The sequence below is a fragment of the Hetaerina americana genome, unplaced genomic scaffold, assembly GCF_022747635.1.
Source record: "Hetaerina americana unplaced genomic scaffold, ioHetAmer1.1.p SCAF_9, whole genome shotgun sequence".
In the NCBI taxonomy this organism is placed as follows: Eukaryota; Metazoa; Arthropoda; class Insecta; order Odonata; family Calopterygidae; genus Hetaerina; species Hetaerina americana.
In genome coordinates this window covers 65322032-65336439 of record NW_027287538.1, presented here as the reverse complement: position 1 = coordinate 65336439, position 14408 = coordinate 65322032, and the positions used below count along the sequence as shown (strand labels likewise).

General features: G+C 36.4%; 1 protein-coding gene across 7 annotated transcripts in view; it reads left to right on the top strand.

Annotated features, from left to right (window-relative positions):
* The first annotated feature begins 37 nt into the window (after positions 1-37).
* Snap25 (Synaptosomal-associated protein 25kDa) overlaps positions 38-14408 on the top strand; it is a 513578-nt gene continuing 499207 nt past the window's right edge. For 5 of the 7 annotated variants that reach the window (XM_071597946.1, XM_071597952.1, XM_071597951.1 and 2 more), the window contains exon 1: positions 110-238. The gene's annotated coding sequence lies outside the window, so the exon portion shown is untranslated. The other 2 variants (XM_071597947.1, XM_071597944.1) reach the window with 1 other exon arrangement.

Genomic DNA, 14408 nt, shown 5'->3' with positions numbered 1-14408 from the left:
TTTGTTAACCTATCGACAACTCAAGCATGGGAACCTCCGCAAAGATTCCGAACGATATATCGACAGACTAACCGTAACTGTTTCTGCTGTTCTCTTCTGCAAGGTCAATAATTAGCTGTCAGTGGAATTTTGGCCTATTGGGTTTGTTTTCTGCAGTCTCCTTTCAAGGTTTCCACTTCTTCATTTCCAGGCTAATATCATAACAAGAGTTGAAGGGCTTCGTAGGATTCTGGGCAAGGTACATATTATGAGTATTCTGTTATTCAAATGATGTCACCACTATTTTCGAGTACTTGCGCTAACGAACTCGGCAATTTTTGATATGCCGGACACGTTAAATTTTTAAGGATCTGGAATATAAAATGCTAAAATTTGGAATAACTTAATGTCATGCATGAAAATTGAGTAATCTAAGGTTTTAATCCTGTTTTGATATTTTATTTTGTTTGCCTTTATCGGAAACAAACCACTTTAGAGAATGATATGGGGAATGACGTGTTGTTCTGTTTTAAACCACATACCCACTCGATGTACTACTGTTTTTATTTAATGTGAGTTGTCTTTTGTGGTAATTCCATGTCGGTTCAAGTAAGCCATAACATGTATCACCTAAGATTTTGATCTCTTACGGTCTAAGACTCTCTTACGTTACAACCCCTAACCGAACTTATTCCCCTTGCCAAATTTTAACTATCTAGCTTTAATAGTGCTTGATGCAAAATATGTCAAAGTTAAGGTATACTTTCAATGTCTGCCGTTTTCTGCAAGGTGCAATTTCGTATTAAATAATATACATCTCACTTACTAATCAACCAATTCTCAAAGCATTTTGTAGCTTAATCAGTCATAATATGACAATTCCAGAAAATATGCATTGCCGTTATAATGTTCCTTTTAGTACCAAAAAATTCTTTTTATTGTCTTAGCAAAATTTTTGGGAGAAAAATGTTGATAACCATTAGCTCAATTATCAAGAGGTAATGAGATAAGAGTAACATCTCATTTTTTTCACGATCCCAAAAATATGCTCTATTCATCCCTAAGAATTAAAATGACGACTTATTGGTTCCTTCCTCGAAAATTATTGACATTTATGTGCCGTTTTCACGAAATGGGTGCCTGATCATTATTTTTGTTGTATTCTCAAAAACATATAATTCATATTCAAATATTGTACTGAAAGCATATGTAAAGCTTTAAAATTTATTTGTAATTTTATTTTTTTGTGCGGATCACTTTATGGTGTTTTTTTATCGTTTAAAAGAGTAACATTAATCCTTTGATAACAACCCCGTGTATAAATTACATTGTAATATTCCATGTTTGATATTTTACTTCACATTTTAAATAATATTTGTAGTAAATGGGGTAGACTATATCTTCTCATGGTCGAGTTAAAGTACAAAAAGAACCTGTTACATAGTAGTAATCATTATCTTACTTTTATATATAAGTTTTTTAGAATAGAAATCAGAAACCACTGAGCAAATTATAAAAACTAGTAGTGTAAGCCAAAATTAGTTTAGTTACTTTGAATTAAAGATTTATTAATCGATCAAGGCACTCTGAACTATGAATCAAGTATATTTTGTTTAATTATGTGTTTAGACTAGATGGCCCATTTCTCCCAGTCAATCAATGCTTGTCCTTCGTTGTTACTGTGCGCGTCATGTTATAGTAGTCCTGGTACCCACAGTCAGCTACTACATCAGCAACATAATTGGGAAAGAGGAGTTTAATGTTGGGAATTTTATTTATGATGGAATGGATATTTATATGCAATAAAGAGAAAGCGGGTGAGGGAGCTTTCTCAAGGAACGTTCTTCTTTAGGGCCTCTCACTGCTGTCATGGGACCATTTTTCTAGTGGGACCAGGGACTATCACGAAATTAAATTATTTAGCAATAAACCCCTGGGCAGAAATTTTAGGCATTTTTTTAGCAATTGCTGCGGCAACACTCTGAGGGGCTGAGCAACAATACTTGGATCACAAAGGAAGAGTTTTGACTGAATGGTTATTCTGGGCATCTCATGACGTTATGAAATTTGGTGTCTGGCAATGCATGGGGAGTAGTATTTATGTTCAGAAACACTATGTGGTAAGATTGCATTGCTCAATAACTGCTCTTTGATGGAGAATGGGGCCTCTTATCTTAAATTACTTGTCTCATTCCCTGCATTGAAACTCTTCACGCTTAAAATGCTTAATTTTTAACTTTTCTGCCAGGATTTCAGAATGGAAATTTGTTACATGTATTATATTGGAATGGTCTCCACTGACATACAGTAAAAGTTCATATTGAAGGCTTTTTATGTCAGAAATGGAAAAATTACAATATTCCATTTTTCCATTGTTGAATTGCGGTCAGAAAACCTCTTGACCCATCCGACAATAAATATGTGGTATTTTGAGGATAAATAGTGGTGGTGGGATTGGGCAGAACAGGGACTTGCTCTGGACTCAAGCAGGCAATGAATAGAGGGGATCATGGTCTCCAGCCAGATGGAAGGATGGACTTCAGACGAACAGCTAGTGAATTTAGAATTTGAGAATTAGTAATCAAAATTCTGGATAAATTATTCAATTGTTTATGCACTGACCCATCAAGTTTGGTCAAGATGAAGCCGAGTGTGAATTCAGTGGAACTTGTAGGAATATGCAAAAGGTCTACAGATATCAGCAGGGGTCTGCCCTTGCATCCTTGGTGTTTCCCCACTGCACCAAAATACAAAATAGAATGGCCAGGATCATTTTAAAACCCATATTTTAGAGCATTCAGTGTGAGAGTTAACACCACAGAAAAGGTAGTTGAGATAGGAAGAAGCATTACAATTGCTTCTTCATTCATTCTCTGTTTTGCAACGGAGTGACAATATGACAGGGACAATGAGTCTGTGGTCTGAAAAAATTGTATGAAACATTTTTTAATGAACAAAATTTGTCCAAACTTGACTTTACCCAATTGTATTCAGTGTTTATGCACAATTTTATGCAATATATACCGTGCATATGTTTGTAAGTTATGCATGCGTATGTATAGAATGGGTACAACAGTACACAATGCATGTTTTGTGTACAAGTTCCTTTTATTTAAGGTATTCTGTTTATTTTTAGGTAAATTTTAAGTGTTCCTTAGAGGCTATTCTGCACATTGTGAGAACTTCTTCTTTTTGTTCTATATTATCATATTTTGTATTATATTATCTCGTATATCTCAATTAATTTCTTTTACACTTCCATCTGCCTTCATGCTATCTAAAAAAGCCTAATCTGTCCCTTCCTCTACCCCACTTACCCAACATTCTCCCATGTATTGTGGCCTTCAACATCCAATTGGCTTTCAAAATTTCCTCCATCAATATTCTCTGCCTTTTCTGGATTTCCCCAGCAACTTCCTCTCTCAACAATATCTAACGTAAAGGGTATGCACTGTGGGATTTAAAAGTCCTCCAAAAAACTGACTCCATGGTATTGGACTTAATGTCTTGTTTATTAGTATGAATTACATTAATAATATCTGTTTCTAGTATGAGGTGTATTTTTTTAGTTAGTATCTTTTTAAAATCTGGCTGCTGCAGTGATGCAGTCAGCATTTAGCACATGCTCGCTGTGTACCTACATCTGTTAGGAAGCCACGGATGCTATTACAGGAACATTCAATAGTGTTTAGGTTTGTTTGTGAGTTTTTAAAATGCGTCCACTAATTAAGAGTCCAGCCGACTGTGAAATGTGCACTGTGATTCATTTTCATAGTGGTAAAGGCATGAAAGTGGCTAAAATTCATCATCAGATCAGTGAAGTTTATGGAGAAAATATTATGAGTAATGGAATGCTTCGGAAATGGCTTAAAGCTTATTGAGATGGCCAAGTAAGGGGATTGTTTCGATCCATGACAATTCCCATCCAAAAATGGCTTGTCAAATTCAAGATCTCATTGGATCATTTGGCTGGGAATAACTTGATCACCCTCCTTACAGTGCTAGTCTAGGGCCAAGGGACTACCACGTGTTTTTGTATTTGAAGGTGAATGTGGATGGTCAGTGTCAAGATAATGATGATGAGGTCAAAATGACCATGTTGCAGTGATTGTCAAATCAGTCATCAGACTTCAATGAGTATGGGATTCAAGAACTGGCTCTATGGTGCGGAAAGTGCCTCAGTATTAGTGAACATAATGTAGAAAAGTGGATTGAGGTATAGACTTTCATGAAAAGTAAAATTGTAAATAAAGTACGAGTATATTTGTTTTTTTTAATTTCAAAATGGTACTTAATTAAAAACATGCCTCGTATTATGACTGGAATATCATCAGAATTACGGTTTTTGGAATTGTTATTTAAATTTCAATACACTATGATTCTGTCCATAGAGTATGATATGTTTATAGTATTTTTTTAGTATCCTGCAAGCCATCACTAGAGTGTGTGGCAGGGGGTGAAAACACCCCAGACTAATTTTGACCTGATATTTTTATCCCAACCGAGGTCGGCCAATGTTATTCTGGTCTGTTATTGAATTCACAATAAAAAGTGACATCTTAAATCTATCTGTTCTACACTTAATCTCTTTAATTTTACTCACATGATCTTGTCTAACGTAGTACGATTGGGGTAATAATACATTTTCAACATCATTGCTAAAGAGACATCCTTCCAATTCATGTGAGAGATTTAATCTGTAATTTTATGAGTGATTCCCAGCATAGCTCTTCTGATATTTTGGATACGCTGCTAAGTTTATCATGATGGCATTTTACAAATCTAGCTCCTCTACACTGCACGCGATCTAATTCTGCAATCAAACCAATTTCGTGAGGATCCCTTATATTAGCAGCATGTTAGAATACTTGGTTATGCAAAGTTACGGTGAAATTGTCTCCAAGTACAATTGTCTACCTTAGATTCCCATATTTTTGGGCGATTACATTGGCATTCATTGTCTTAAGCAGCTGTAATTAACTGTGTTGTAATTGCTATCACTCAAAACCCTTCTTGACTACTTTTATCAAGTGATTATGAAAACTGCTATTAACCAAACTCAGCTTTTGTTAGTGCAGCTTAAGTAGCTGTGCTTGTAGCATAGTGGGTAGTTTGGGATTGATATTGGGGTTCAAACTCATTTTTCATAAATTTATGCAAATGGTTCTCTACTTATTATACTCGTAGTTCCTAATTGCTAAATTTTATTGGAACATCTAATAATTGTTCCATTTCTATTTTCCCAATGAAATAAAACATTCTTTTATAACATTTCACTATCTTAAGAAAACACCAAAAACGCAGTAATCAACCCGAGGGTCGGTTTAGTAGGTGATGGTAGAGTTCACCCAGTCTTAAGCCCGACGCTGTGTAAAATTCACACATCAGGGTAGGGGGGCCAGTTCCTTTCCCTGTGCCGGTTATGGTTTCCCAGGAAGATCTGGTACCCGAAAAATCACATAGCTTGGGTGTAGCTGTAGGTGCCCAGAGTGCCTTCCCCGGGAATGGAACCCGGGACACTCCGGTCAGCAGTCCAACGCTCTACTCACTGGACTACCACGATCCACTTTCATTATCTTGTCACAGTTATTTCTGCTTTTACTCCCCAACCAATTTAAGTAATTGAGAATATTTTCTGGCATACAATAAACAGCAATTATTTTTCTGAAAATGGGAAAATAAATTTCCGGTGTTTAATATTCATATCCATAATATCCATCCATCCTCTGCAGTTACATGTTATATCTGGCAACAACTTTTAACAGAATAATTTTGAACGACTTAAACAAAGTATGAGTGCATGATGGTAACAAAGTGTGCTACTCCACCAAATCTTTTTTTGTGTACAAAAGTATTCGGAAAAGATTCTGAATTTACTGCTTGTCATTAAGAACAGGTTTGAAATATCAGTAATGTCTATTCCCTTTCATTGGAGGACACTTACATTCAAGTGTTAATTGTAAAATAATGTATTCCCCTTTCATTTTTCTGGAGAAAAAACTCGTAATAAATTATGGGCATCTTACTTTTGAAAAGGATATCTGTTATTACATTTCAAATATTAGGTTGTACCATTATATAATGACACTGCCTTTATAGAATTTAAGTTTTAATATTTTCTTGACTCATTCCATTTAATAAGTATTCATATTAGAATCTAATAGAAACGTATATGTCATGTTATTCCTGAAGGTTATTTAAAGAAAGAAAAGATAATTTTAACACGTTCCACATTATATAAGAAATTCTTATGGGGGATTACTTGAGTTAAATAAGAAACATATTTATAATTGAATTGAAGTGAAAACTTTGTACCCAGATGTTTAAAGAAAACATTTAAAATCTTGTTATGCCTCCATTGGTCTATATCACACATTACAGCCCATTTGTAATAGACCTTTTTATAAATAACCCACAATGAGTTCCACACTTTTTGGGCATGGACTTCTAATGCTTCTTTATTATCATTAGACTACTTCTGTTACATCAAAATCCAGAGGTTTTTAATTGAATTGAGGTCTGACAAATGTGGTGACCAAAATAAATTATCTAAATATCAATAAGGGCACTTTAAAATTTTTGGTTATATTTGCTGTATGATTAGGGCAGTTATCATGCACAATGTTACCAACAATGTTATACTTGATTATATCAGATGGGACACTTGATTCAAGGATACATTTAACTCCAGTAAAGTCTGGAAAGATTTTACATTTTCTTGCCTCAAACTTTGCCTTAAGGAATCATATGGTTTTTTGGAACATCAGAGTAAAGAAAGCTAGAAACATTTGAACAATAGTCTTCTAGGTGGCTATTGAAAATTCATTGGGTCAATCTCCAGCAGTAATATTGGCTACACATCCTATACCACAATCAGTGACATACTCTACCACCATAAAACAACGTGTAGATGATTAAAATCTATGAGGAGCGTGATAGCTGCCAACCAGTCCAACGACTGTAAAAAATCTTTCTTTGCAGTATAGGACTGAGTGTCTCAGAGTAATCTATATCATAACTTTGCCAGAACTCTTGTAGTATTAACATAACCTTCTTACAATCCTTCCTCCATCTTCTTTAAGATAAACAACCATTTTCTGTTGCTCACATTGAACTCTTTGGTTTTTGAACTGACTGCTAGGTACCTTATTCCCTAATGTTTTGCAACTTCTAGGATATTGTAGCTTTCCATTCTTCAGCCCTGGGTCGACTGAGTGCTTTCATATTGTCTCCTGGTACTGCAATGTCTGGGAACTCCCTTACCTCATGTTGCCCATAGTTAGTCAGATATGGCAGGTACCTTGCCCCAAGGGCCCTCCCCCTCTCAGACCTCCTTAGCAGGGGTGGTGCCTCTCGCTGATTTTTCAGTGTGGTGGCTAGTCCTCTTGTTGCATCTGGCACCCATCTGCATCTCGTGGGCACCACCCTCAGAGGAATCTCTCCTCAGCCTCCTGTTGTGGTTAGCCACCCACCACGTAGGGAGCCGGCTTGACCTACTGAGGCTGCCTCCCCTCATTTCAATGCATAAATACTTACTCAATAACCACATTTGATACTACTAGCGAATTAAGACTTGCATTTCGGTTCTGCTGCCACTCAAATTTTATATGTGCAGCTTTTAGCTTATTCTCCTGAATGAACTCAAAACTTGCAGTGAAATTGGTCCACCCATGCACACAAATATATGTATTTATATTCATTCATTTTCTCAATATGCTCTTCAAATTCAGGTTAGCAGTTCAGTATTAGTGGTCATGATTTCATGCTGATATGGATGAGTTTGTCCTTGGATTTTGAACTGCATGAAGAGGCTGTTGCTTCTGTGAAAAGTCTTACTCAGCACATGAGTGTTGCACAGAATGCTATCATGCATACTATGCTTTCATCTGAAAATAGATTGAATGTCTCCACATAATGAACGCATTCATCAGTGGCACAGCAAGAGTGGTTCTGTAATTTTTACAATTCACCAATCTACAATGGCTTTTCAATGAAAAGTCATCATTAATTGTTATTTGCATAACTTATTGTGCAATATTAATTTTATGTCATGTTGTTAGCTTAAAGTGTAACGCATGTATGGTTAGAATTTCATTGATTTGATGGCTATATCTGCGGCATTTATTGCAAATTGAAACATGTTCTGTTTGCAAATGGCAGCAATGAAGACAACATGTGACATGGCATTGCAATTTTCAAAAGTCTTCAATCTATGCTTATCCTCTTACTTCAGTGACCTGATTTTCAAGTCATGTATAATTATGCTCAATATTAGAGTTTTCGCTGGTCTTTTCTTTATGCATTTGCTTATCCTTTTATCTTCACCTAAGGTGCCTGTCATAAATTCTTAGCTGTTAATAAAAACATCTATACTAAATGTAATTCTTCTTTTAATGTCCTTATAACTTTGCCCACCTTATTCTAAAATACCTCTGATTAGATGGAGTGTTCTACCTGTTCTAGTATATTTCCCCTAACTTTGTTTACCTTTGCATTTCTATTTATTGAGGCTCTCATTTCCATCATTTTGTTATGATTAATTCTCATCCTATATCTATCACACTGATGATGCAATGCGCCAAGTAATGATTGGAAATCTTCGGCCAGTTGGATAACTAATGCTTGTTCATCATCAAATCCGACTGCTTTGAAGATTTCCCCACCTAATTTAACTACACTCTCCAGACGTGCCAATGTCTCCCTTATCATTTCCTCCTGATGTATATTGAAAATGGATCATGTTTTTTCTTATTTATTTTTAAACCATATCCTGCTTTTGAATTACATATTAAATTGAGACGGGTAATAAATAAAACAAAAGAAGCATGGTGGAAGAAGCAGTGCGAGGATATGGAAAGTTTGCGGAGAAAGGGTAAAATTGGTGCACTATGCAAGGAGGTTAAAACACTACAGGGAAGTAAAAAGGGGGGATCTGTGTTAACAGTTAGAGATAAGACGGGTAAGTTAATAGTTGAAACAGAAAAGACCCAAGAGAGATGGAAGGAATATTTAGAAGAACTGTATAGAAAAGAACTTAGGCCAACAAGGTTAGACCTATTGAAATAAACAACTTGGCTTTTCCACTCAGAAAATTTTTTTTACAACCTAGGTTTCGCTATGGTATAACATTCACAGGTAAAAATACAGGTCAAACACAGAATATATATATCTGGACAGAGGGGAAGAGGAAGGAGGGAGGAAAGCAAGGCTTGGTTGAGGTTGGAAGAGGGGGTGGAGGAGGAGGAGGATTGGTAATATTGATAAATTAGCAGGCTGGGAGGAGGGATCAATACAATGTTGAGAAAGGTTTGCTTGGCATCAAGTTAGTTGGCAGAGGAGTGGGAGAATGGGTAATGTAAACTGGGAGAACGGCACTGGGTAATTAGTCAGGTGATTAAGTAGCAGGCTTGGAGGGGTTACTACATTGTTGAAAAGGTTTGCTTGGTGTCAATTTAGTTGGTAGAGGGGTGAGGGAAATAAATAACAGGGAACGTGAAGTGTAAAGAAAATTGCTGGTCAAAACATCTTCTCTGTAATTCATGTTCTAAAGGATTTGTAATTGCTCCAGCGCATCGAGGTGGTGGCCTTTCTTCTCAATGTGCAGGATTTTGGGGATGAAATCGCTTCTGTGTCCACAATCTCTGAGGTGTTTGGTGAAGAGTGAAGTGGAGATGTTGTTTCTAAAGCATGCTTGGTGCTCCTTTACTCTCGTCTCAAATCTCCTTCCCGTCTGGCCTATGTATATCCGGTTGCAGTCTTTGCAGAGGAGTTTGTACACCCTACTCTTGTGTAGGGGTTCAACTTGGTCCTTCGTGTGGTATAACAGATTGCTTACTTTTGTTTTATTATAGAAGGCTGGCCTCACTTTTTCTGTTGGGAGGATTCTTTGCACTTTTAATGACAAGTGGCCAAGAAAAGGGAAGCTCCGCCACTGTGCTGCTTTTCTACAGATGTGGGAGAACTATACATGGCTTACTTGACTAAACGGGATAGTTTCTTATTGTAAAGTTTATTCTCTATATCCATTGTTCACTACAATCTGTTTTATGATGCTGAGTTCTTTAAGTGTGTTCTCTTTAGATATGGGGATAGAGCATGCTTTGTGTGACATGGTGTGGAAGGCTGATAATTTTTGAGAGTAGTGCCTAGAATTATGGTGAATGAATTGGTCTGTATAACACTGTTTTCTGAAAATGGAAAAATCAAACTATTGTTTTCAATTACAATAGTTAAGTCTAGAAAGTTGAGGCATCCATCTGCTTCTAATTCCATGGTAAATTTTATATGTTTATCTCTGGAATTGAGGAAATTCAAAGAACTGTCTAATTGTCTGTCAGAGCCCGTCCAGACACAGAAAACATCATCTACATATCTATACCAGCAGAGGATATTTTTTATAAAGGGATTCTCTGAGGATAACATTAGTTGCTTTAAAATCTCCAGGCCCTTTAAAAATCTCCAGTCTGTTAGTAGCAGGGAAAGCAGAGAGCCTATAGCCAAGCCGTCTTGTTGTTGGTATATTTTGCCATTAAACACAGAACTTTTTTGTTCAACACACACTTTTAAGGAGGAGCACAATTAAAAAATCACCGAGATAGGAACCCTTACTTTAACAAGGGTAACTTCCGTAAGATTTAGAGCTTCTGATCTTGGAACACTGGGAAATAAATTTGTGACCTCAATAATACCATTAGGCACTTGGGGGTGACTATTTCTTTAGACAACACGTTCAAAAGTTCCTGTAAATTTTTTATTCCCTATTTCGAGGAAAATTTGGAAAAATTGTTGAATAAGACGTTTAACTTATTAGCCCATAAGTGGTATTTGGCTAAAACATTGGAAATTGCAGGTCGAATAGGTACATTGCTTACCCTGATTTTGTGGATTTTTGGCAGCCCAAAAAATCTGGGCACTATTTCATTCATTTTTATTCATTTGTATTAGGTTGTGTTTCTCCCAGGGGCTTATTATCACTTCACATGAGTTGATGGAAGCCACCGGGAGAAACGCAAGCTAATACAAATGAATCCACAAGTGCCCAGATTTTTTGGTCTGCCAAAAATCCAGATAGAGTAAACTGGAGACTATTGATTCAATGGAACTCAAAACTTAAGTCTCTCATGTAACTCAATTTTTTTTTCAATTTTCTCCCTGTTATCTCACTTCATTTGCTATCTAGCAGATTCCCTGGAAATTCACTGAGACTGTCAGGTGATATTTCATTTACGGAATTTAGAAAGATGGGTATATGCACAACTCCACATATTACTCATACCTTATCTTTTCATCTATCTCTCATGTGCTTGCATATGGCACACATTAAGTATTGAGGATTATTTTATGCCTATATATAAAAAATATAAACGCAGTTATCAACCCGAAGGTTGGTTTGATAAGCGATAGTGGAGTTTACTCAATGCTAAACCCAATGGCATGTGAAATAGGTACCTCAGGGTAGTGGGGCCAGATTCTTTCCCTGTGCTACCTGTGGTTTCCCAGATAGTTCTGGTCCCGAAAAAATCACAGCTTGGGTGAAGCTGAGGGGGCACAGAGGTGTTCCTAGGAATTAAACCCCAACTCCCACCCGGTCCGTCTACCTTTGGACTACCACATCCCGACATCTTTATATTGTAGCTAAAAATTAAGAGAAACTTATTAATGTTGCATGTCTGGTATTTAATCACCCTCTGACATAATCCGTAATAGTGGCTTTCAGGGTAACATGTAGTTAGGTAAGTAGATAGATGTATGCATAATCCAAATAATGCATAATTCGTATGCAGTAACATTCATAAGCCACCTCTGGAATGAATAAATATTCACTTTTTTACATGTATGAAAATCATTTTTGCCCCATTTAAGCTATCTAAAGATTGGTTCAAGATAGATTTTTTTCTTCGAGAATTTTTTTCCTGACAATCACTTTAGTCTCTCAATTGAAAGCATAATATCAGCCTTGATTCTTGTTATTTGTCCTAGCTGTGTAGCTTTTATCCTTCCATAATTTCTTCTTTAGTGATCCTCAGTCTACTTTTCTAACTCAGGAAGATATTCCTAAGTTCTCTTTGCAACAACTTTTATTCACAGACACCAAGTGCTGTGACTCTATCCCTCTTGAATTGATTGTCTAATTGAAGTGGGTATCGTTTAAAATTGTGAAAACATGAATTGAATCAAAGGGAATAGCACTTGTTTCTACTTTTTATGCATTATTTTTCATATTGTTAAACTATAAGATGTTAAATCATCAACCTTGCTGTTACCATTGTGAATCTTAGCAGTTCTAGATTTCATCATATTTTAGTAACATTATTTATTCCACTTTCTCCTTCATCCTTCTTTTGATCACTCATTTTATTGCTAGTATAGTTTTTTTTGTGCCCCTCCATTTTCTAAAGCTGAACTTGTCCTCTGCAAAATGACCTCCAATTTTTTCTAGTTTTTTTTGCTTATAATGAATATTTTGAAGCATGAGTGATTAATTAATTTATCATGGTAAATGACTTTACTTTAAATCAATTGGTCTTTTAGTTATCAGTACCATGGCATAGTTTTTGATTGGTATTTAAAAGTAAAGAAAGTTTGTGTGCACAAAGTTACCACGCTTAACAGTTCTAACCAATATTCAACCTCCCTGGTGATTGTTATTGAGTTCTACCCGTCAATTGTAGCATATTTTGAAAAAAATGTAATGGTTGCCCTTTGGCTTTCTCAACAGTACTTTTAGCGAGGCATAATCAATTGAATCGGTACCATACTGGGACCATGTACCTTTGCAGTCACCACACTGGAATGGACACTGTGTAATCCTTTCGTTTGTCTCATACCCTTCGACTCAACCTTGATGGTTATCATTGGCTATGACAGTAGAGATGTAGGGTTTAACAGAACATATAAGCCCATCCAGCATGTCAGGGTTGTAGTCCATGAGTGAGAGCCCAAAAATCCCCAAGGATCTTAAAAATGCAGCATTTTGTAAAATACGGGGGTGGTCCCAGAAGTACCCAGCCCAACGAAGAAAGCAAAAATTTTGGAAAAAAATGTTTTTATTTTCCAACATAATCTCCTTTCAGCTCTATACACTTTACCCGGTGATGTTCAATAAGTTCGTTGCCCTTTTCATAATAAGACCCGTCTTGCTCCTCAAAATAGCCATTAACTGCCGACATCACTTCTTCACGGTTGGAAAATCTTTGACCACTGAGCCATTTTTTCAAGTATGAGAACAGAAAATAATCTGAGGGGGCTAAATCTGGTGAACTCTTGGATGAAGTTCCGACTGTTCTTGTTTTTGCCTTCTTATTTTAACATGTAATTAATCCTACCTCTTTCTCTAAAACTTCATAATCTTTGCTTTGCCTACTTTGATTCACACCTCACAATTATCAGACTAATATTCTAATGTACTCAGCAATGATTTTAACCTTAACCTCTTGACCAACTGGCTAACTAAAGATTAATCTTTCCCAAATCTAACTGATTTTATGGTTCTTCACCAACTGTATTTCATATCTCCGGTTCTTTCCATTCCACTTTAATAGTTTCCTCCACAAATATGTTGAAAAGCCCTGGTTATAATGGCCACTGTTGTCTAACCTCTCTTCCCAACAGTGCTCATCACGATTCTTCATCCACTACTTGCACCTGAGCAGTCTGAGACATGTACAATTTGCGGATAAGTTGCCTACCCCTCCATTCTAACCCTATTTTCTGCAATATATTAATTGATTCCTCCTTATTCACTCTATTGAATGCCCTCTCAAAATATATTAAATTAACAAGCATATTGTGACTGTATTCTATATTCCTCTCTATTTTTGACCTAATTTATGCTATGGTACCCCACATGCCTCTCCCTTTTTCCTGGCGAAAACTGATCATTTTCAAAGTGATCATTTGCCCTCTTCTCTATCCTCTTATTGATGATCATAAACTCCATGAGAACTTGTGGCAAAAACAAACTTATTGTTCTATAATCTTCACATTTTGCTGCTTTTCCTTTTATTGTGTTGTGTGATTTTTCGGGTGCCAGATCTTCCTGAGAAACCATACGTGCCACAGGGAAAGGAACTGGCTCCCTTTCCCTGATGTGTGAATTTCACATGCCGTTGGGGTTAACTCTAGGTAAGCTGTACCCTTACCTGCCAAACTGACCTTTGGGTTGATAATTATTTTTTATATAAGTCATAAATTAGTGTATAAACTCTTCCTACCCTGTGTTGCTAAACTCTTTAGTAGTTCCTCAGGGCTGTTATCTTCCCCAATGCCTTATTGCATAATAAGGCATTGGGGCAATGCATAATGTCGTAATTCTCTCTATCTCTCTCGAATCTTTCCTGGTCCAATTAATTATTTTCCTGACTTATTTTTAATTTTTTTGTGGATTTTCCCTTTTGACTTCCTGAGAGTGCTTTCACCTTCCTGGAGAT